The following is a 23469-nucleotide window of genomic DNA, read 5'->3' as shown; positions in this document are numbered from 1 at the left end:
TAATGTGCTGTTACTGTCTCTTCTGTACCTAAGGTCCATCACCGTTCCCTTTGGATCCCTACGTAATTCGGTGCTCTCCGATACACCCGATCGAACAGCGGAGGAGTGGTACTCAAGTGTCAACTTTAGGTTTCAATATCTCCCGATGTAATTAACATTTTACAATGCAACAAACGGCACTGATTACGTATTTGTTTATATGTTCCGATGTGCTAACAAAACTAACGGGGTTTCATTAAAAAAACGTAGGTTTGTGTTAAAAAACATACTTCCGTGCATTTTTTAATGGTTTGTATTAACCAATTACACTAGCCCCTCTCCTCACGTTCGGTCTGTGGAATCGATTCGTCAGTATTTGATGTAGTTTACGAAATATATCCAGCGGTAACGTTAAGTGACTCACCCTGTATATGTCCGTGAGTCTTCGTAATCCACTCTAACTGCAGTTGCAGGAATTTCTTTCTTCGCATTGCTAGGGAGTTTCATCCGGAAACAGTCTACAAAACTATAGACCTATATCTCTGACGTCGATCTGTTGTAGAATTTTAGAACATGTTTTCTGCTCGCGTATCATGTCATTTCTGGAAACCCAGAATCTACTCTGTAGGACTCAACATGGATTCCGGAAACAGCGATCGTGTGAGACCCAACTCGCTTTATTAGTTCACGAGACTCAGAAAATATTAGACACAGGCTCCCATGTAGATGCCATTTTCCTTGACTTCCGGAAGGCGTTCGATACAGTTCCGCACTGTCGCCTGATAAACAAAGTAAGAGCCTACGGAATATCAGACCAGCTGTGTGGCTGGATTGAAGAGTTTTTAGCAAACAGAACACAGCATGTTGTTCTTAATGGAGAGACGTCTACAGACGTTAAAGTAACCTCTGGCGTGCCACAGGGGAGTGTTATGGGACCATTGCTTTTCACAATATACACTCCTGGAAATTGAAATGAGAACACCGTGAATACATTGTCCCAGGAAGGGGAAACTTTATTGACACATTCCTGGGGTCAGATACATCACATGATCACACTGACAGAACCACAGGCACATAGACACAGGCAACAGAGCATGCACAATGTCGGCACTAGTACAGTGTATATCCACCTTTCGCAGCAATGCAGGCTGCTATTCTCCCATGGAGACGATCGTAGAGATGCTGGATGTAGTCCTGTGGAACGGCTTGCCATGCCATTTCCACCTGGCGCCTCAGTTGGACCAGCGTTCGTGATGGACGTGCAGACCGCGTGAGACGACGCTTCATCCAGTCCCAAACATGCTCAACGGGGGACAGATCCGGAGATCTTGCTGGCCAGAGTAGTTGACTTACACCTTCTAGAGCACGTTGGGTGGCACGGGATACATGCGGACGTGCATTGTCCTGTTGGAACAGCAAGTTCCCTTGCCGGTCTAGGAATGGTAGAACGATGGGTTCGATGACGGTTTGGATGTACCGTGCACTATTCAGTGTCCCCTCGACGATCACCAGTGGTGTACGGCCAGTGTAGGAGGTCGCTCCCCACACCATGATGCCGGGTGTTGGCCCTGTGTGCCTCGGTCGTATGCAGTCCTGATTGTGGCGCTCACCTGCACGGCGCCAAACACGCATACGACCATCATTGGCACCAAGGCAGAAGCGACTCTCATCGCTGAAGACGATACGTCTCCATTCGTCCCTCCATTCACGCCTGTCGCGACACCACTGGAGGTGGGCTGCACGATGTTGGGGCGTGAGCGGAAGACGGCCTAACGGTGTGCGGGACCGTAGCCCAGCTTCATGGAGACGGTTGCGAATGGTCCTCGCCGATACCCCAGGAGCAACAGTGTCCCTAATTTGCTGGGAAGTGGCGGTGCGGTCCCCTACGGCACTGCGTAGGATCCTACGGTCTTGGCGTGCATCCGTGCGTCGCTGCGGTCCGGTCCCAGGTCGACGGGCACGTGCACCTTCCGCCGACCACTGGCGACAACATCGATGTACTGTGGAGACCTCACGCCCCACGTGTTGAGCAATTCGGCGGTACGTCCACCCGGCCTCCCGCATGCCCACTATACGCCCTCGCTCAAAGTCCGTCAACTGCACATACGGTTCACGTCCACGCTGTCGCGGCATGCTACCAGTGTTAAAGACTGCGATGGAGCTCCGTATGCCACGGCAAACTGGCTGACACTGACGGCGGCGGTGCACAAATGCTGCGCAGCTAGCGCCATTCGACGGCCAACACCGCAGTTCCTGGTGTGTCCGCTGTGCCGTGCGTGTGATCATTGCTTGTACAGCCCTCTCGCAGTGTCCGGAGCAAGTATGGTGGGTCTGACACACCGGTGTCAACGTGTTCTTTTTTCCATTTCCAGGAGTGTATATAAATGACCTAGTAGATAGTGTCGGAAGTTCCATGCGGCTTTTCGCGGATGATGCTGTAGTATACAGTGAAGTTGCAGCTTTAGAAAATTGCAGCGAAATGCAGGAAGATCTGCAGCGGATAGGCACTTGGTTCAGGGAGTGGCAACTGACCCTTAACATAGACAAATGTAATGTAATACATAGAAAGAAGGATCCTTTATTGTATGATTATATGATAGCGGAACAAACACTGGTAGCAGTTACTTCTGTAAAACATCTGGGAGTATGCGTACGGAACGATTTGAAGTGGAATGATCATATAAAATTAATTGTTGGTAGGGCGGGTACCAGGTTGAGATTCATTGGGAGAGTCCTTAGAAAATGTAGTCCATCAACAAAGGAGGTGGCTTACAAAACACTCATTCGACCTGTACTTGAGTATTGCTCATCAGTGTGGGATCCGTACCAGGTCGGGTTGACAGAGGAGATAGAGAAGATCCAAAGAAGAGCGGCGCGTTTCGTCACTGGGTTATTTGGTAAGCGTGATAGCGTTACGGAGATGTTTAGCAAACTCGAGTGTCAGTCCATTAGACTTTTTTGTTCCGTATCTTCTCATCGATCAGTTACTAGAATTTGTACATGGTGGAAAAAATCACGCTGTATGTTGTTGTTGTTGTTGTTGTGGTCTTCAGTCCTGAGATTGGTTTGATGCAGCTCTCCATGCTACTCTATCCTGTGCAAGCTCCTTCATCTCCCAGTACTTACTGCAACCTACATCCTTCTGAATCTGCTTAGTATATTCATCTCTTGGTCTCCCTCTATGATTTTTACCCTCCACGCTGCCCTCCAATACTAAATTGGTGATCCCTTGATGCCTCAGAACATGTCCTAGCAACCGATCCCTTCTTGTAGTCAAGTTGTGCCACAAACTTCTCTTCTCCCCAGTCCTATTCAATACCTCCTCATTATTTATATGATTTACCCATCTAATCTTCAGCATTCTTCTGTAGCATCTCATTTCGAAAGCTTCTATTTCATCTTGTCCAAATTATTTATCGTCCATACATCGCTACACTCCATACAAATACTTTCAGAAACGACTTCCTGACACTTAAATCTATACTCGATGTTAACAAATTTCTCTTCTTGAGAAACGCTTTCCTTGCCATTGCCAGTCTACATTTTATATCCTCTCTACTTCGACCATCATCAGTGATTTTGCTCCCCAAATAGCAAAACCCCTTTACTGCTTTTCCTAATCTAATTTTCTCTCCATCACCCGACTTCAGTCGACTACATTCTTACTACTTAATTGGTTTATCGTAATAAAAGCGCCGCTGAATTTTTGTTACTCACCCAACGCAGTAAACTCTCTGCAGCTCTCGCAACAGACTCGATCTGAAAGAAGAAGGAACAAGAATAATTTTCATTGTTTTAGCTTATATATGTGCATTTCTGCACTATGTAGAAATATATTGTTGTAAAAAAAAATTGCTTACACACACACACACACACACACACACACACACACACACATCCTGTCGAATGTAGAATTTATTTAACAGCAAATAATTTAAATTTAACCAAACTCTGTTTGCCATGATCAGTGAGCATATTTCTGCTTATGAACATGAACTACGGGCCCTGAAGTATGCATATCTCACTTTGAGGATAAGAAGGCAGTCAAACAGGTGCGAAAATTGTGTAGATCCATGTCAGTGAAGTTGAATGAGATACGAGCAGGGGGGGGGGGGGGAGAGAGAGAGAGAGAGAGAGAGAGAGAGAGAGAGAGAGAGAGTGTGTGTGTGTGTGTGTGTGTGTGTGTGTGTGTGTGTGTGTGTGTGTGTGTGAGAGAGAGAGAGAGAGAGAGTGAGAGAGAGAGACAGGAGGGGGGAGGAACAGAGGGGAGGATGAGAGGGGACAGTGGGGTGGCGAGAGGAGGGGGAGGGGGAGAGAAGCAGAGGGGAGAGCATGCAGGTTTGTCTCGTCGTCCACTACATCATTTGGGACAGAGGACGAGCTCGGATTGTGGAACACTGGGGAAGGACATTAACTGTATCATTTTCGAAGATTCTATCCCGACGTCAACCTTAACAGATTTAGGGAAATCGCTGAAACCGTAAATCTTGACTGCCAGTGGGGGATTGAAACCTTTGTCCTCACGAATAGCAGTCCAGTGCCTCGGATACGGAAGAGAACGTACCTTGTGGAACCGGAAGTTTAACTTGTCAACTATTTGTGGCTAGCGCCGTCTTTCGTCCCTATCTCCAAGTAGATCTGTCGCGTACGAGGAGAACGTGCGTGAAGTTTGGTAGGGTAGAGGTAGAAACTATGATGATGTGTCGTGAGTTGTGTCTGGATAGCTCAGGCGGTACAACACTGCCCGCAAAACGCGAGGGTTCCGGGTTCGAGTCCCGGCCTGACATACAATTTCAAATTTCCAGGAAGTTTCACAACGGCCGAAACTCTGTTGCTGTGTGGAATATTCAAATATGGTTATCGATTTGTACATTTGTTTGATGACTAAAATGGTTCAAATGGCTCTGAGCACTATGGGACTTAACTGCTGAGGTCGTCAGTCCCCTAGAACTTAGAACTATTTAAAACCTAACCAACCTAAAGACATCACACACATTGATGCCCGAGGCAGGATTTGAACCTGCGACCGTAGCGGCCGCGCGGTTCCAGACTGTAGCGCCTAGAACCGCTCGGCCACCCCGGCAGGCTATGACTAATGATTTGTAGTTATCGACATGCCAAGTTGCTGAAAATCCTCACATCGCCTGTTGAGAATTACACTGCGCAACAAAATTAAAGGATCACTTTTTAGAAACTCTGTAACTGTCACCGAGTGCGATGTATAAGTTTGAAATTTGGCTCAAAGGTGCCTACAGCCATCTTCCGTAATGGTGCAAAAGCGTGGCGTCCTGTGACGTCACCGTAGGGCTCTGCGATGCTTTAAACAGCAAGGTGTTGGCACTTGCGGGAAAAAAGACCACTGCTCAGATACTCATGTGAGCTGTCAGGTGAGTTAGTGATGTCACATTAGCACCAAATGTCAAGACAATTCTGCCCAACGCCACCGTGTACTTGTTATACAATGAGAAGGTCGTCACGTCCCCACTTACCCAACATTCCATCTCTTCTTTTGACACGTCTGTGAAGGAATTCATAAACGGGACACCCAGCGTTGAAATCAGGCGGGTTTCTTACGGGCGCGCGAGGAAAACATTTCAAACAGGCCGCTGCTCAGAATCGACATCAGGGGGTGGCTTACAGGGTCTCAGTGAAACCTCCGTTTCGGGCGTTGATTCCGTCGCATTTAGCGGTCTAAAACAACAGTTCGGAGTGCGATGACCAACACGAAATGTTCTTGATGATCTTGCGACCATTTCGTGTTCGAAAACGACAGATCATGGGTGATGAGCAAAAGCAAGTTTTTGACAACTTTCAACACTGCTGTCAGTCCTACCTTAAGGACATCGTGGGGCTCTAATCCAATTGAACGTGATTTAATACCTTTCGTGTAATGTGACCACAATTTTTGCTCCACTATGCAGAGTAGAACCTCTAGAGACCGTTCAAAACCATTTGATGAAATCTGAACGCGATCCAAAGCAGCGGAACGGTGTTTCTGCTTTTCCAATCCCCCCCCCCCCCACCCGTTTTTCGGCCGCCTGTGGCGTGGTTATGGAGGGTGCAACATTAAGGTATGCGTGGATACAACAGCAAAGAGTCCCTCTTCAGTTCGGCCAACATCCTCGGTGCTACCGAAATACCTTTGTTGACAAAGGTAAATAATGTTCCTGTCAGGAGCTTCGGCAGTAGTTAAACCTCGCGGCTGCTCTAGCGCCTGGTGGTCAGGCAGCTCCTTAGACATCTCTTAGCTGCGGTTTGCATACTTTCAGGCGGTAGAGCAGCCGCGAGGTTGAATTTGTGTCGAAGTTTCTGACAGGCACATTTGTAGTGTGCACAACGAAAGTGCGTTGTTCAGGTTGTTTGCCAAAGTGAGGTAGTCTTACTAATAGAGGGATCTTCGAAAATGTGTTTCTTTAACTTTATGTGCCGTATACTGTTTTCGGATAATAATTTAAAATTCAGTGCTTGAAAGTCGGAGAGGAGGAGATTAGTGTTTAACGTCCTGCCGACAAGGAAGTCATTAGACACGGAGCAGAACCTCGACTTAGGGAAGGATGGGGAAGAGAGTCGGCTGTGCTCTTCCAAAGGATGCATTCCGGCGTTCGCCTGAAGCAATTCAGGAAAATCACGGGAAACTTTAATCCGGATGACTGAACGCGGGCTTGTACCGTCGTCCTCCCGAATGCGAATCAAGTTTGCTAAGCACTACGTCACTTCGCTCAGTACTTGGAAGACCTTTCTATGAACCGTTTACATCGATGAATGGAAATATAGTATCCATCTGGTAGTTAATGTGTCGGTCGACCTCTGGACAGCAATACATCAGCGATTCTGGGTAACATAGATTCGACAGGTTCTTGGTATGAATCTTCCTGGCAGATTAAAACTGTGTGCCGGACCGAGACTCGAACTGGGGACCTTTGCCTTTCGCGGGCAAGTGCTCTACTAACTGAGCAACACAAGCACGACTCACGCCGCGTCCTCACAGCTTTACTTCTGCCAGTATCTCGTCTCCTACCTTCCAAACTCCACAGAAGCTCTCCTGCGAACCTTGCAGAACTAGCACTCCTGGAAGAAAGTTTCATATCAGCGCACACTCCGCTGTAGAGTAAAAATTTCATGTCCGCAGCTCGTGGTTGTGCGGTAGCGTTCTCGCTTCCCACGCCCGGGTTCGATTCCCGGCGGGGTCAGGGATTTTCTCTGCCTCGTGATGACTGGGTGTTGTGTGATGTCCTTAGGTTAGTTAGGTTTAAGTAGTTCTAAGTTCTAGGGGACTCATGACCATAGATGTTAAGTCCCATAGTGCTCAGAGCCATTTTTGAAAATTTCATTCTAGAAACATCCCCGAGGCTGTGGCTAAGCCATGTCTCCGCAATATCCTTTCTTTCAGGAGTGCTAGTTCTGCAAGTTTCGCAGGAGAGCTTCTGTAAAGTTTGGAAGGTAGGAGACGAGGTACTGGCAGAAGTAAAGCTGTGAGGACAGGGCGTGAGTCGTGCTTGGGTATCTCACAAGGGAACCTCCCCATCGCACCCCCCTCGGATTTAGTTATAAGTTGGCACAGTGGATAGGCCTTGAAAAACTGAACACAGATCAATCGAGAAAACAGGAAGAAGTTGTGTGGAACTATGAAAAAAATAAGCAAAATATACAAACTGAGTAGTCCATGCGCAAGATAAGCAACATCAAGGATAGTATGAGCTCAGGAGCGCCGTGGTCCCGTGGTTAGCGTGAGCAGTTGCGGATTGAGAGGTCCTTGGTTCAAGTCTACCCTGGAGTGAAAAATTTACTTTCTTTATTTTCACAAAGTTATGATGTGTCCGTTCGTTCATTCACGTCTCTGTTCACTGTAATAAGTTTAGTGTCTGTGTTTTTGCGACCGCACCGCAAAAACGGGCGATTAGTAGACGAAAGGACGTGCCTCTCCAATGGGAACCGAAAACATTTGATGGCAAGGTCATAGGTCAACCGATTCTTCCACAGGAAAACACGTCTGATATATTCTATACGACACTGGTGACGGCATGTGCGTCACATGACAGATATAATTGTCTGAAAATAAAAAATTAATTTTTTCGCTGCAGGGAATACTTGAACCAAGGACCTCTCGTTGCACAGCTGCTCACGCTAACCACTGCACCACGGCGCTCGTGAGCCTACATTATCGTTGATGTTGCCTATCTTGCGCATGGACTACTCAGTTTGTATATTTTGCTTATTTTTTTCGTAGTTCCACACAACTTCTTCCTGTTGTCTCGATTGATCTGTGTTCAGTTTTTCAAGGCCTATCCACTGTGCCAACTTATAACTAAATCTGAGTGGGGTGCGATGGGGAGGTTCCCTTGTCAGTGGTAGAGCATTTGCCCGCGAAAGGCAAAGGTCCCGAGCTCGAGTCTCGGTCCGGCACACGGTTTTAATCTGCCAGGAAGTTTCACGTTTAACTTTTGTTGCGTTCCATGTCCCGGCGGCTGCCTGAGTGGATTATGTTCGAATGTCACAAATTAGTGCAGTGTAGTGCATCGCGAAGGGTACTTCAAACAGATTTTCGCCGTTAGTGCCCCGAGGAACGTCACTGGACCGGGTCGCTCCGGCCGCGGCGGCAGCGTCCTTTGCGCCGTGCCTCTGTGTTGTGCTCTGGTGTTGTGCGGCGGGTGGAGGGGGGGGGGGGCGTGACCCCGCACCGGTCGTCCTTGGGAGGCTCGCGTGGGCGTGTTTGTGCCGCGCCGGAGTTGGCGGCGCTCCACGGCTTGTGGGCCGACGACCCCGGGCCGCGTTTGTCTCCACCACCACTGTGGCGGCTCAGACAGCCGCCGTGTGGACGCGCGCGTTAACCACCTTCTCCCCGGGACGGGGAAATCTGCATCTACATCGATACTCCGCAACCCGCCTCATGGGCGTGGCTGAGAGCATCCCGTAGCACTATTAGTAATTTACTTCCCTGTCTCACTTGCAAACAGAACGACGGAAAAACGACTATCTATACGCCTCCGTGCGAGAACCTAATTTGCCGTATCTTACCTTGCTGGTCCTTACGCTTAATATATGTTGCAGGCAAAAGAATCGTTCTGCAGTCAGCTTCAAATGGCGGTTCTCTAAATTTTGAAATGATAATTAAATGGACACCCTAGCTGCAAACAGGCGTTGATGTACTTCATTGGGGACATGTTGAAAATGTGTGCCCCGACCGGGACTCGAACCCGGGATCTCCTGCTTACATGGCAGACGCTCTATCCATCTGAGCCACCGTGGGCACAGAGCATAGTCCGTCTGCAGGGACTTATCCCTTAGCAGGAGATCCCGGGTTCGAGTCCCGGTCGGGGCACACATTTTCAACATGTCCCCAATGATGTACATCAACGCCTGTTTGAAGGTAGGGTGTCCATTTAATTATCTTTTCATTTCTAGCAAAGCTGCATGGTCATCCACGGTAACTGTTCTTTCGGGAACAGATACTACCGTCATATATAGTTAAAATATGGCTACCCGGCCATTGACCTTCTTGTGCGAACGGACACGCTATGCCCGAACTCGTACGGGACTTGGTGGATTAATCTGCCACGAGTAATGAGTAAGATGGCCAAACATCTATTAGGCGCACTACGAATGTAGTGGTGTGGACATGTTGGGAATGTGGATCTCACGGGGAGCGTGCGAGGGATAAGTCCCTGCAGACGCACTATCCTCTGTGACCGCGGTGGCTCAGATGGATAGAGCCTCTGCCATGTAAGCAGGAGATCCCGGGTTGGAGTCTCGGTCGGGCCACACATTTTCAACATGCCCCCAATGAAGTAAATCAACGCCTGTTTGCAGCTAGGGTGTCCATTTAATTATCATTCCATTCCTAGCAAAATTGCATGGTCATCCACGGTAACTGTTCTTTCGGGAACAGATACTACCGTCATATAAGGTCTCTAAATTTTCACAATACTATTCTTCCAAAAGAACGTCACCTTCCTTCCAGGAATTCCCAAATGGCTCTAAGCACTATTGGATTTAACATCTGATATTATCAGTCTCCTAGAACTTGGAACTACTTAAACCTAACTAATCTAAGGACATTACACACATCCATGCTCGAGGCATAATTCGAATCTGCGACCGTAGCAGCAGCGCGGTTCCAGACTGAAGCACCTTGTACCGCTCGGCCACAGCGGCCGCCTAGTAATGCTGTATCCGAACATTACAGGTTTAGTCTTCCTACATTCTTGCACATTTCGAGCTAGCTGCCATTCATCACGCCAACTACAACTTTTGTCTAATTCATCTTGTATCCTCCCACACTAGGACACCTTCCCGTAAAATACACCATCATCAGGAAACAACCGCAGATTGCTGCCCAGTCTGTCCGCCAGAATATTTATGTATATAGAAAACAACAGCGCTCCTATCAGACTTCTCTGCGACACTCTCGACAACAGTCACATCTCTGAAGAACACTCGCCGTCGAGCACAACATACTGTGACAAGGTGTGCTGTGCCGGACAGTCTGGGTGAGTTCCCCACATCCGACTAGGTGAATGTCGAGCTGCTACTCGCGTCCCGTCTCAGTTACACGATACTCAAACGTTTAAGAAACGTACGGACGCTTTCACACAGGATAACTCTACACGATCATAGTAGACGTGCACAAACTGCGTCCCAGGTTAAGGGGGGAGGTGTTGTGTTTGAAGTGCATCCGGTCACCCTGCTACCTCCTGTTGTTGTGGTCTTCAGTCCTGAGACTGGTTTGATGCAGCTCTCCATGCTACTCCATCCTCCACAAGCTCCTTCATCTCCCATTACTTACTGCAACCTACATCCTTCTGAATCTGTTTAGTGTATTCATCTCCGGGTCTTCCTCTACGATTTTTACCCTCCACGCTGCCCTCCAATACTAAATTGGTGATCCCTTGATGCCTCAGAACATGTCCTACCAACCGATCCCTTCATCTAGTAAAGTTGTGCCACAAATTTCTCTTCTTCCCAATCCTATTCAATACCTCCTCATTAGTTATGTGATCTACCCATCTAATCTGCAGCATTCTTCTGTAGCAGCACATTTCGAAAAGTTCTATTCTCTTCTTGTCCAAACTATTTATCGTCCATGTTTCACTTCCATACATGGCTACACTCAATACAAATACTTTCAGAAACGACTTGCTGACACTTAAGTGTATACTCTTCTCTTCTTCAGAAACGCTTTCCTTCCCACTGCCAGTCTACATTTTATATCCTCTCTACTTCGACCATCATCAGTTATTTTGCTCCCCAAATAGCAAAACTCCTTTACTACTTTAAGTGTCTCATTTCCTAATCTAATTCCCTCATCATCACCCGACTTAACTCGACTACATTCCATTATCCTCGTTTTCCTTTTCTTGATGTTCATCTTATATCCTCCTTTCAAGACACTGTCCATTCCGTTCAACTGCTCTTCCAGGTCCTTTGCTGTCTCTGACAGAATTACAATGTCATCGGCGAATCTCAAAGTTTTTATTTCTTCTCCATGGATTTTAATACCTACTCCGAATTTTTCTTTTGTTTCCTTCACTGCTTGCTCAATATACAGAGTGAATAATGTTGGGGAGAGGATACAACCCTGTCTCACTCCCTTCGCAACCACTGCTTCCCCTTCATGCCCCTCGACTCTTACAACCGCCATCTGGTTTCGGTACAAATTGTAAATAGCCTTTCGCTCCCTGTATTTTACCCCTGCCTCCTTCAGAATTTGAAAGAGAATATTCCAGTCAACATTGTCAAAAGCTTTCTCTAAGTGTACAAATGCTAGAAACATAGGTTTGTCTCTCCTTAATCTAGCTTCTGAGATAAGTCGTAGGGTCAGTATTGCCTCACGTGTTCCAGTATTTCTACGGAATCAAAACTGATCTTCCCCGAGGTCAGCTTCTAGTAGTTTTTCCCTGCTACCACTAATATTGCCAAAATCGAAACATATGGCGACCTCGTCAAGATACGGGATAAGGCCAAGACAAAGACGATTCGCCCCAAACTCTGCTGCGACACAATAAAGTCTGCTCTCCTGTGATTGTACAGCGCTACGAAATCGAAGAGCGGTCGCTACACGTGGCTATTCCTGGAGGAACACCTCACCTGTCGTGAGGGCACACTAAGGCTCTATTTCCAGTCTAGCAGTGCACTGCAGCTGGAGTGATTTGCGTAGGTTCTATTGATGCACATTTTTTGCATTAGTTACATTAGTTACTGCCAACGGCCTTGCCGCAGTTGTAACATAAATTGCAGTCGTATCACCGAAATTGAGAGGACGTAAGCGAAAGCAACCAAAAATTTGAAAGACAATTTCTTTGGATCTGTATTTATTACGTGGACTGAACTTTTAATTCCCGAATACGACGTTCCAATTCCACTCCTAAGCTTGATAAAAATAATAACTAACAAAGGCTTGCACAGGGCCACGCCCCTTTGTTGTTCCGTATTTCCTCACATTATTTATTCCGGCGGCGTTTCCTTCCAGCGTTATGCACTCACAATGTGGGGAATATTTCGGTGTTTAGCAGACCCAGAACTTCTACAAAAGTGTGTGCACGGAAAAACTCCTAATGAGAGTTACAAATCTGATAGGAAAACCAAGCCCTACAACAACATTTTTTTCCACAGCTGATGAAGTTGCAGCGTACGATGTTTGTTTAGTTTGTAACTGTGCTAATCTTGGAAGACTACGGACTGCTACCCTCAGGAAGCAAGGCTTTGATCCAGGAGCTGTCACACAGTCGATATTGAAGGGAATCGATAACGGTGGAATTGATGAGCTGACATTATTGTTACTCAGTTTGAAAATCAGGTTAACTAAAAGGACAAGCAAAGAAAAGACTGCTTGAGGATGAAGAGGAGAATGCGTAGGGTTTGCATTAGTTCACCCAGCTAAGGTAAGGCCTAATACAAACACTGTCAAATCTTTGATTCAGGTTTCCCGTGACTCACATTTTGGAAATTTTTTTGTACCTTTCCCTCAGAAGCCACTAACATTACAGCACTTAAATTCGGCATGCTATTAGTCAGTACTAAAGTGAAACGTTTTATGGAAGGAATTTCCATTTACTACAATAATAAGGCATTCATGTAAGAGAAAAGCCCTGAGGGTATTTTCGTTCTGTTGTTCCATCTACAAGAAAATGCGTGTTTTTTTGCACCAGACGCGTTTCGCTTTATTGAGATAAAGCATCTTACGTGGTCTGTAATTAAAACGAAAGAAAGAAAAACTCGCATTTTCTTGTAGTTGTAACGACGGAACGAACATACCCTCAGTAATTGTAAAGCAGCTACGAACAATATGGCTGCACAAACGAAGAAAAGCCCTAAGATCTGGTATACTTTATCACAGAAATTTGGAGAGCTGTGAAAAATCTAGCAAGAGAACATATCGATATTCTGTTCCACAGGTGTTTGAAATAACGGGGTATCAAACTTCGTATAAGAATACATTAAATTCGGTCAGACAGATTATTCAGAAAAGGAAGATTTGTACTCAGTTTGTGGAAAAAATTTAAACTGTTTGTAATTAAAAACTTCAATAACCATTGAAACACGTATGTATGCAGGGTATTCATTACCAGCGATGGCGAGCCATGAGAGAATCTCTGACCAGAGAGTTATTTATCGTTGCTAGTCTGCGCTTGACCGCGCGAGAGTTCAGTTGCGTGTAGGGAGTCGGTAGTTGCAGTTGCGAGGCAGTGGTTGGACGTAGCGAGTCGCGAGAGCATGTTTTTCAGTCGGTGCTGGTAGCGCGCGAGAGACAGTCGGAGTTGTGTGTGAGGAGTCGGCGGGCGTCGACATGGGCCTCTGGTCAAGATTCAGAACGAGGTATATTGTTAAATAAGGTAATGAAGCAGCATTGCGCTCAGCTAATAATGTAATGTAATTGTAATTAATTTGTTCAAGAAATGCCCCAATAATAATTCTGTTTTCAAACCAAGCATTTTAACAAAACAAACATTTTATTGAAAGAAAATTTCCCATGCATTTCCTTAAAGAAAAAATTTACTTAAGTTCAACGAATTTTTGCGATGCATTTCCTCCAAGCTATGGCGAAAAAATAAGAGCAGATGCAATTTTACTGAGGTAAGAACAGGGCCTAAGATCGACATTTCGGTCTATTTGCGTTTTCATTGTCACTGAGATTTCATTTTTTTTTTTATTGAATTGACTTACATTTTTGTGGTGAGCTTACACATGGGTCAGATTGCTAGTTCTAACATTTAAATATTGTCTTTGAAAATTCTCCGGGGAGGTTACGCTACAGACCTGTCCGGCGTAAAGTAGTCGAGATTAAGCGCCAAAAGTTAAAAGTTTTCGTCCATAAGGCCAATGTTAGAACTTTAACGGAAAAATTTTCAAACTGCAATAAATCATAAACTATTAGTCCGATTTTCATTAAACACACATCAATACAATCGGCTTTTAAATGTCTTTCATTTAATATATGTCTCATCAATATCTGATAAAAAGTCATCGGAGGTGCTTATGCCTCGCAGTGTCTCATTCGCGCTGCTGCTGCTGCACAGGCAACTGCATTGAACGCTGCCGCGATGCCTTACTATAGAAGATATCGTCGTCGTGCAAGACACACCATGTATAAAATAATAGAAGACGTTGAAATGACAACATCTGCTGCTGACAAGAAGAAGAATACTATAAAATCTGTTGCAGCACATTCATTACTTGATGGACCAGCAGTCTTCTGTGGATGCAGGCTTAACTTCAGTATAGACGTTAATGATACGTTCACCCATGGCAATGGTTGGTTAACTGTTGCAATTGTACGAGGTGGATCAGGAGTTCCAAATGTATCTGGTCTTGAGAGCATGTAACATTCCTTAACAACTGTGCCAAATTTCTTTACACTGTCTTGAAAGCTTTGAACTTGATAACGTTTTTTTCAAAGTATTGCAACTTCACATACGTCCCCCTTAAGAGCTCTCGGGCTTAGCTAGCACCGAGGTGGGTGCAGTCCGGGCCGACCGAGTACTGCTGACAGTGGGGTGCAGTCAGACCTTGTCACACAAACTGAGGAGCTGCTTGACTGAGAAGTGGCGGCTCCAGTCACGAAAACTGACTAAATCGGGCAGAACGGTGTGCTGGCCACATCCCACTCTGCATCTGCATCCAGTGTCGCTAATCGGCTGAGGATGAACCGGCGGCCGGTCGGTACCCTTGAACATTCCGAGGTCTGCTCGGACGGAGTTTAGAGATCATATTAGTTACCAACCAGTACCGTCCGGTTCTTTAAAAAATCTAACTCCCATGCAGAAAACAGATTTGAAACTTCTGATTACTTTACAAATTACACTACTGGCCATTAAAATTGCTACACCACGAAGATGACATGCTACAGACGCGAAATTTAACCGACAGGAACAAGTTGCTGTGATATGCAAATGATTAGCTTTTCAGAGCGCTGACACATGGTAGGCGCCGGTGGCGACACCTACAACGTGCTGACATGAGGAAAGTTTCCAACCGATTTCTCATACACAAACAACAGTTCACCGGCGTTGCCTGGTGAAACGTTGTTGTGGTGCCTCGCGTAAGGAGGAGAAATGCGTACCATCACGTTTCCGACTTTGATAAAGGTCAGATTGTAGCCTATCGAGATTGCGGTTTATCGTATCGCGACATTGCTGATCGCGTTGGTCGAGATCCAATGACTGTTAGCAGAATGTGGAATCGGTGGGTTCAGGAGGGTAATACGGAACGCCGTGCTGGATCCCAACGACCATGTATCACTAGCAGTCGAGATGACAGGCATCTTATCCGCATGGCCGTAACGGATCGTGCAGCCACGTCTCGATCCCTGAGTCAACACATGGGGACGTTTGCAAGGCAACAACCATCTGCACGAACAGTTCAACGACGTTTGCAGTAGCACGGATTATCAGCTCGGAGAGCATGGCTGCGGTTACCCTTGACGCTGCATCACAGACAGGAGCGCCTGCGATGCTGTACTCAACGACGAACCTGGGTGCACGATGGCAAAACGTAATTTTTACGGATGAATCCAGGTTCTGTTTACAGCATCATGATGGTCGCATCCGTGTTTGGCGACATCGCGGTGAACGCACATTGGAAGCGTGTATTCGTCATCGCCATACTGGAGTATCACCCGGCGTGATGGAATGACATGCCATTGGTTACACGTCTCGGTCACCTCTTGTTCGCATTGACGGCACTTTGAAAAGTGGACGTTACATTTCAGATGTGTTACGACCCGTGGCTCTACTCTTCATTCGATCCCTCCGAAACCCTACATTTCAACAGGTTAATGCACGACCGCATGTTGCAGGTCCTGTACGGGCCTTTCTGGATACATGAAATGTTCGACTGCTGTCCTGGCCAGCACATTGTGCAGATATCTTACCAATTGAAAACGTCTGGTCAATGGTGGCTCGTCACAATACGCCAGTCACTACTCTTGATGAACTGTGGTATCGTGTTGAAGCTGCATGGGCAGCTGTACCTGTACACGCCATCCAAGCTCTGTTTGACTCAATGCCCAGGCGTATCGAGGCCGTTATTACGGCCGGAAGTGGTTGTTCTAGGTACTGATTTCTCAGGATCTATGCACCCAAATTGCTTGAAAATGTAATCACATGTCAGTTCTAGTGTAATATATTTGTGCAATGAATACCCGTTTATCATCTGCATTTCTTCTGGGTGTAGCAATTTTAATGGGCAGTAGTGTATTTTCACAGCACAATGACTGCTTCATAAAATTTCGGGCGGGTGCCGCTTAAGTTTCACTTCTTCTTCTAATATATCGGCTGTGTATCGTCAGCCATTTTCAAAGTGAACCGAGGTGTTACTCTGTCGCTGCGGCAGGAAGTACGGGTGGGCGGTTATTGAAGGTTCCTGCCTACAGGGACTGATTTTATGGCGAGCAGCTTGACTCACCCAGCGAATTACGTGGCGTGAAGACGGATCGAATACTTGTGACAATAAAAAAAAGTGTATGTTGTAAAGATGTCGTAAATCCAAGGGCTCGTTTAAATACTGCTCTGCTCTGCTCGGAAAGGTTCTATCGGAGCTGGTATGCCTTACTGCAACTCTTACTTGACTTACCCAGTTGTTGGGGGACCTACACGTACTCCGAACGACGGTACAACTTCGCATTTTTCACATACACATACGATGGCCAGTGAAAGGAAAAATAACGACTAAACACAATCGTAGAACAGACTGGCAACTGAAACAAGGCTGTTACAGTTTGTAGTCCGGCACCTACCCAATTTTTCCCTTCTTTGTAAGCGGTCTGCAGTTAGCATTTAAAAAAAGGAAAATACACCTGGGAGTCAGAAACTAATATCGTAATGTAACAATCTACACTTCATATTGACTTTTTTCTTGATTTATTAACGTTTTAGTTTCAATTGATGCGCTTTTCTTTTTATCTCTTCTGTTTTTTTCATTTATTAATTTTTATTATTTTGTGTCACTTCCTTTTCATTTCTTTTCTTTTCTTTTTTTTTTTTGGGAGGGGGGGCTTCCGTCCTCCTCTTACAGGCCGTCCATAGCTCACTTTAATCGACTTCATCGGCGTCAGTTTCTTCTCCCTTGCAAACAATTTCATGCAGAGTATTTGCCTATGCTATTTAAGAGTACGTATTGTTAATCCATACAATTTGTTGAAAATCAAAAGTAGTTAAAATAACTTAGCACATAGTTCTCTACTCCAAAAAGCTGAATTCCTTGTTAAATGAAGCTACTTCCATACTCTCCAATATCTATAATTTAATGAAAGTTACTCTCAAAAACTAGTCGGCCGCTTTGGCCGAGCGGTTCTAGGCGCTTCAGTCCGGAGCCGCGCGACTGCTACGGTCTTAGGTTCGAATCATGCTTCGGGCATGGATGTGTGTGATGTCCTTAGGTTAGTTAGGTTCAAGTAGTTCTAAGTTCTAGGGGACTGATGAGCTCAGATGTTAAGTCCCGTAGTGCTCAGAGCCATTTTTGAACTCTCAAAAACGAAGTCCTGGAAATGACTATGGACTGAACTCAAGAATTTATGCACGTTTCTTTTCTCCACCAACGAGAGAGGCGGTCTCATCGTTCTAGCTCATTTTTTAAAAATAATGTAACTCCTGTCTTCATCTTAAACAAAAATAATAATTCTTGCCCAGAAGCGCAGTTGTTGTATAATCTCCGTAAAATAATTACCAGAGCGTAGTTGGAGTGATAAGTGACGCCTGATATGTCTCACAGGTTAAAAGCGAATACAACGATGAAACCTCGCCTTTCGCAAGGCAGTCGAGGCCTGGATGCTTCATTTGGTAAGAGCACTGCCGGTGAAAAGCAAGCCGCCGCCTTCGAATCCCGGTCCGGCACACAGCTTTAATCCACGACGACGTTGCTAAGGTTTGCGCCTGTAAAAACCCAACTCCAGTCTGAAATGATATAGGAAAGATGGTGTGCGGCGTAGTCAGCCGAGAATGCCGGTAAGATATTAAATACGAGATAAAACTATAAACAGCCGACCAGTTGCAATGGATAAAGAAATCTTTACCTAGGTTTCAACAAATTTAAATTTGTCTTCTTCAGAAGGTGGCAATTTTACATTAGCATGGACTGATGTATCATCGTCGTTTTTACAAATATCTGCATAGATCCATTTGTTCAAATTAAAATATAGCCCTGAAAATAGGGTTTGTCATGTAAATGTAAATTAGTACATGGATATTGCAGAGCTCACAAGCGCTTGTTCAAATTAAAATATAGCCCTGAAAATAGGGTTTGTCATGTAAATGTAAATTAGTACATGGATGTTGCAGAGCTCACAAGCGCTTGTGAGCTCTGCAACATCCATGTACTAATTTACATTTACATGACAAACCCTATTTTCAGGGCTATATTTTAATTTGAACAAATGGATCTATGCAGATATTTGTAAAAACGACGATGATACATCAGTCCATGCTAATGTAAAATTGCCACCTTCTGAAGAAGACAAATTTAAATTTGTTGAAACCTAGGTAAAGATTTCTTTATCCATTGCAACTGGTCGGCTGTTTATAGTTTTATTACGTGGAACCGTTGCTGCTGCGCAGCTATGTTTAAAATACTGAAATACGAGATAATTATAAAGTCCACGAAACATTTTAAAACATCGGTTCGGGGAAAAGGTTACACATAACGTAACAAATGATACAGTACGTGAAAGAGGACCTCTCAAAGCTCGTTTGGAACGCTGCGCCGCCAAATTAGTTTGCAAAATCGCTTACAGGGGCGTCACCGACCGTAGTTGCTGAAAATGGTGGCGAAATAGAAAGAGAATTTACACGTTCAATACGTCCGAGATAGTGGATTGTTCGGTGCCGTCAGCAATAAGACAGTCTGAAGAAACTTTATTTTCGCTCAGAGGACTTTCAGTGGTATCACAAATCTCTAAATGCTGCATTTGAGGCTCATGGGTTAATGCGTTACATTACGTTATGGTTAGCTATTTACCTGTACCGAGTTTTTGAAATGTTTCATGGCTACACACTGAAGCGCCAAAGAAACTGGTGTATGCATGCGTATTCAAATACAGAAATGTGTAAACAGGCAGAATACGGAACTGCGTTCGACAACGCCTGTATAAAAGTGTCTGGCGCAGTTGTTAGATCGGTTACTGCTGCTACAATGGCAGGTTATTAAGATTTAGGTGGGTTTGAACGTGGTGCTATAGTCGACGCACAAGCGATGGGACACAGCATCTCCGAGGCAGCGATGAAGTGGGGACTTTCCCGTAGGACCATTTCACGAGTGTACCGTAAATATCAGGAATCAGGTAAAACATCAAATCTCCGACATCGCTGTGACTGGGAAGACATCTTGCAAGAACGGTACCACGACGACTGAAAAGAATCGTTCAACGTGACAGGCGTGCAACACTTCCGCAAATTGCTGCAGATTTCAGTGCTGGGCCATAAACAAGTGTCAGAGTGCGAACTATTCAACGCAACATCATCGATGTGGGCTTTCTCAGCCGAAAGCCAACTCGTGTAGCCTTGAGGACAGCACAAGACAAAGCTTTATGCCTCGCCTGGATCCATCAACACCGACATTGGACTATTGATGACTGGAAACTTGTTGTCTGGTCGGACGAGTCTCGTTTCAAATTATATCGGGCGGATGGACGTCTACGGGTATGGAGACAACCTCATCAATACATGGACACTGCATGTCAGCAGGAGGCAGTTCAAGCCTATGGAGGCTCTGTAATGGTGTGGAGCGTGTGCAGTTGGAGTGATAAGGGACCCCTGATACGTGTAGATACGATTGTGGGTGGAGGCTTTCTAATGGTGTGGGGCGTGTGCAGTTGGAGTGATAAGGGACCCCTGATACATCTAGATACGACTCTGACAGGTGACACGTACGTAAGCATTCCTGTCCGATCACTTGCATCCATTCATATCCATTGTGCATTGCGAAGGAGTTGGGCAATTCCAGCAGAACAATGCGACACCCCACACGTCTAGAATTGCTACAGAGTGGCTCGAGGAATACTCTTGCGAGTTTAAACACCTCCAATGGCCACCAAAGTCCCGAGGCACGAACATCTGTGATGCCTCGCAACGTGCTGTTCAGAAGAGATCTCCACCCCCTCGTACTCTTACGGATTTACGGACAGTCCTGCAGGATTCACGGTGTCAGTTCCCTCCAGCACTACTTCAGACATCATTCGAGTCCATGCCACGTCGTGTTGCGGCACTTCTGCGTGGTCGCTGCAGCCCTACACGATATCAGAGAGGTGTAGCAGTTTCTTTGACTCTTCAGTGTATTACCTTCGTTTTGTGTAGTTTCTTGCTTAAATGCGTTTTTTTCGTGAAAATAAACTTCAAAATTTATTTCAGTATATTTTGTGTGTGGTATTAGTGTAACCTTTTACATAAAGAAAGGAACTATAATAATTTTTTTTCATAATGTGGGGCCACAGTCGTAATATATTTCTTTAAAGTGAGTGCCGCCATTAGACTTTTTTATTTGCAGTGTTACATTTATACGATCATTATTTCGGCTTTACAGTGTTTTAATGTTATACAGTGCCTAATATGGCATACTGTCGTATTTGAAATACACTATTAGGCACATTGTCTATTCTGGTATTGTGGTAAAAAAATGGTTCAAATGGCTCTGAGCACTATGGGACTTAACTTCTGAGGTCATCAGTCCCCTAGAACTTAGAACTACTTAAACCTAAGTAACCTAAGGACATCACACACATCCATGCCCGAGGCAGGGTTCGAACCTGCGACCGTAGTGGTCGTGCGGTTCCAGACTGTAGCGCCTAGAACCGCTCGGTCACTTCTGGTACAACCCTACTGCTTTGTTTTGGTATACTTAGTGATGAAACAAAGCCGTAGGCTTTTACCAGAAATACCAGACTAGAAATGTGTCTAACAGTGTATTCCAAATAGGACAGCATGCCATCATAGGCACTGTACAACATTAAAACACTTGATAATGGCAATTTCAAGCCGAAATGGTGATCGTGTAATTGTAACACTGCAAATACAAAACAGCGTAATGGTGGTACTGACTTCAAAGAAAAAAAAAAAAAAAAAAAAAAAGGAAGCTGTTTCACTGAAGCTGCGGAATGACAATTTTTATGACTATTTAAACATACTGGTCTGTCAGTCCGCATCCTGGACAGAGTGTGACAAGAAAATGACCTCGGAAGCTCGGAGTCAAATAGTTTCCCAGTGAATGACGACTTCCCTCTGTAACGCTGCAGCGCGTTGCAAGCTAGAGGGCCGGCCGTTAGCCATTTTATCATCTCCGGTCACGTGGGCAGCGGCGGTAAACAGAAGAGGCGCGAGGCCAAACAAACAGCGGACGGTCGCTAAGCAGCGGCCACTGGGTCAGTCCGCTCCATTCTGGCGCGGGGTCAACTTAGCGCTGGCACGCGCTCTCTCTCTGTTTACAGCCCTGCCCCGGCGTCTTAACATCTCGGCTTGTACTGCAATCTTAAAGGGTCCACAGTGGTTATGATAGAACTTCTGTCAATTTGGAAGTGTTCTACATCTACATCCACACTCCGCAAGCCACCTGACGGTGTGTGGCGGGGGGTACCTTGAGTACCTCTATCGGTGCTCCCTTCTATTCCAGTCTCGTATTGTTCGTGGAAAGAAGGATTGTCGGTATGCCTCTGTGTGGGCTCTAATCTCTCTGATTTTATCCTCATGGTCTCTTCGCGAGATATACGTAGGAGGGAGCAATATACTGCTTGACTCTTCGGTGAAGGTATGTTCTCGAAACTTTGACAAAAGCCCGTACCGAGCTACTGAGCGTCTCTCCTGCAGAGTCTTCCACTGGAGTTTATCTATCATCTCCGTAACGCTTTCGCGATTACTAAATGATCCTGTAACGAAGCGTGCTGCTCTCCGTTGGATCTTCTCTGTATCTTCTGTAAACCCTATCTGGTACGGATCCCACACTGCTGAGCAGTATTCAAGCAGTGGCCGAACAAGACGCGAACCACCACCCCAACGAAATGTCTTCCATGGACAGAGACGCTACTCATTACGCTAAACCAGCGACTCGCGGCGTGTACTAGACCATATCGTGTTGCCCTAAAAAGTTAATCGTAGATAATTGTGTTACTAATTGAAATTTAATTATAACAAATTGTACCAAGAGCAATACGTTTTTGGTGGATCTTCAGTGTGTCGCTGCCTTCAAATAGCCTACTGTAATACGCAAGTTACAATAATTCTTTTGCCACGAATATGATGTTTCTCATTATTTTATTGGAACGAATCACACAACTAACTACGGGTTTTCCAGTGATTCTCAATTTGCTGGTGTGGTGTCACCGCCAGACACCACACTTGCTAGGTGGTAGCCTTTAAATGGCCGCGGTCCGTTAGTATATGTCGGACCCGCGTGTCGCCACTATCAGTGATTGCAGACCGAGCGCCGCCACACGGCAGGTCTAGAGACACTTCCTAGCACTCGACCCAGTTGTACAGCCGACTTTGCTAGCGATGGTTCACTGACAAAATACGCTCTCATTTGCCGAGACGATAGTTAGCATAGCCTTTAGCTACGTCATTTGCTACGACCTAGCAAGGCGCCATTACCAGTTACTATTGATATTATGAATAATGTTCCGTCAAGAGCGACGTTCACCATTTATGGATTAAAGTTAAGTATTCCACCAACTACGTCCGTTTTTCTAAAGTCCAATTTCCTTGTCCTGTTCCAGACCTCACGCCAGCCCGCGTGAGCTGAAACTCGTGCCTTTCGGCTTCCTCTAGTCCCCTGTGTTGGCTCTCCTGCCAACCCACAACAGCTGGTGCTCAGAAACGGCATATATACATATGACCTTGAAATGAGTGCCAATATGGCGCCTCACAACTGCGTACTGAAGGGAGACGGCGTGCGTGTGACGTAGGTGGCGTTGTGCCATCTCATTGGTCAACGCTCAGACGCACGCTCAGAATATCTGACGTGCCAGATATTGCTCTGCACGTTCGGAAAGACTCCCGAACGTGCTATTCCACGCTA

At 45.7% G+C, this 23469-nt stretch overlaps 1 protein-coding gene and 1 non-coding gene across 2 annotated transcripts in view; both read right to left on the bottom strand.

The window, feature by feature from the left end:
* Positions 1-23469, bottom strand: part of LOC126159397 (peroxidase-like) — a 356870-nt gene that overhangs the window by 286042 nt on the left and 47359 nt on the right. The window contains exon 2 of the mRNA XM_049916512.1: positions 3697-3738. The gene's annotated coding sequence lies outside the window, so the exon portion shown is untranslated. The remainder of the gene's footprint in view (positions 1-3696; positions 3739-23469) is intronic.
* Trnat-ugu (transfer RNA threonine (anticodon UGU)) lies at positions 9153-9227 on the bottom strand. Its single transcript has one exon. It is a non-coding gene; the product is annotated as a tRNA-Thr (tRNA).

This window comes from Schistocerca cancellata, unplaced genomic scaffold, assembly GCF_023864275.1.
Source record: "Schistocerca cancellata isolate TAMUIC-IGC-003103 unplaced genomic scaffold, iqSchCanc2.1 HiC_scaffold_1132, whole genome shotgun sequence".
Taxonomy (NCBI): domain Eukaryota; kingdom Metazoa; phylum Arthropoda; class Insecta; order Orthoptera; family Acrididae; genus Schistocerca; species Schistocerca cancellata.
Note: the sequence above shows the minus strand (reverse complement) of the source record. Positions and strands in the feature narration are given on the sequence as shown.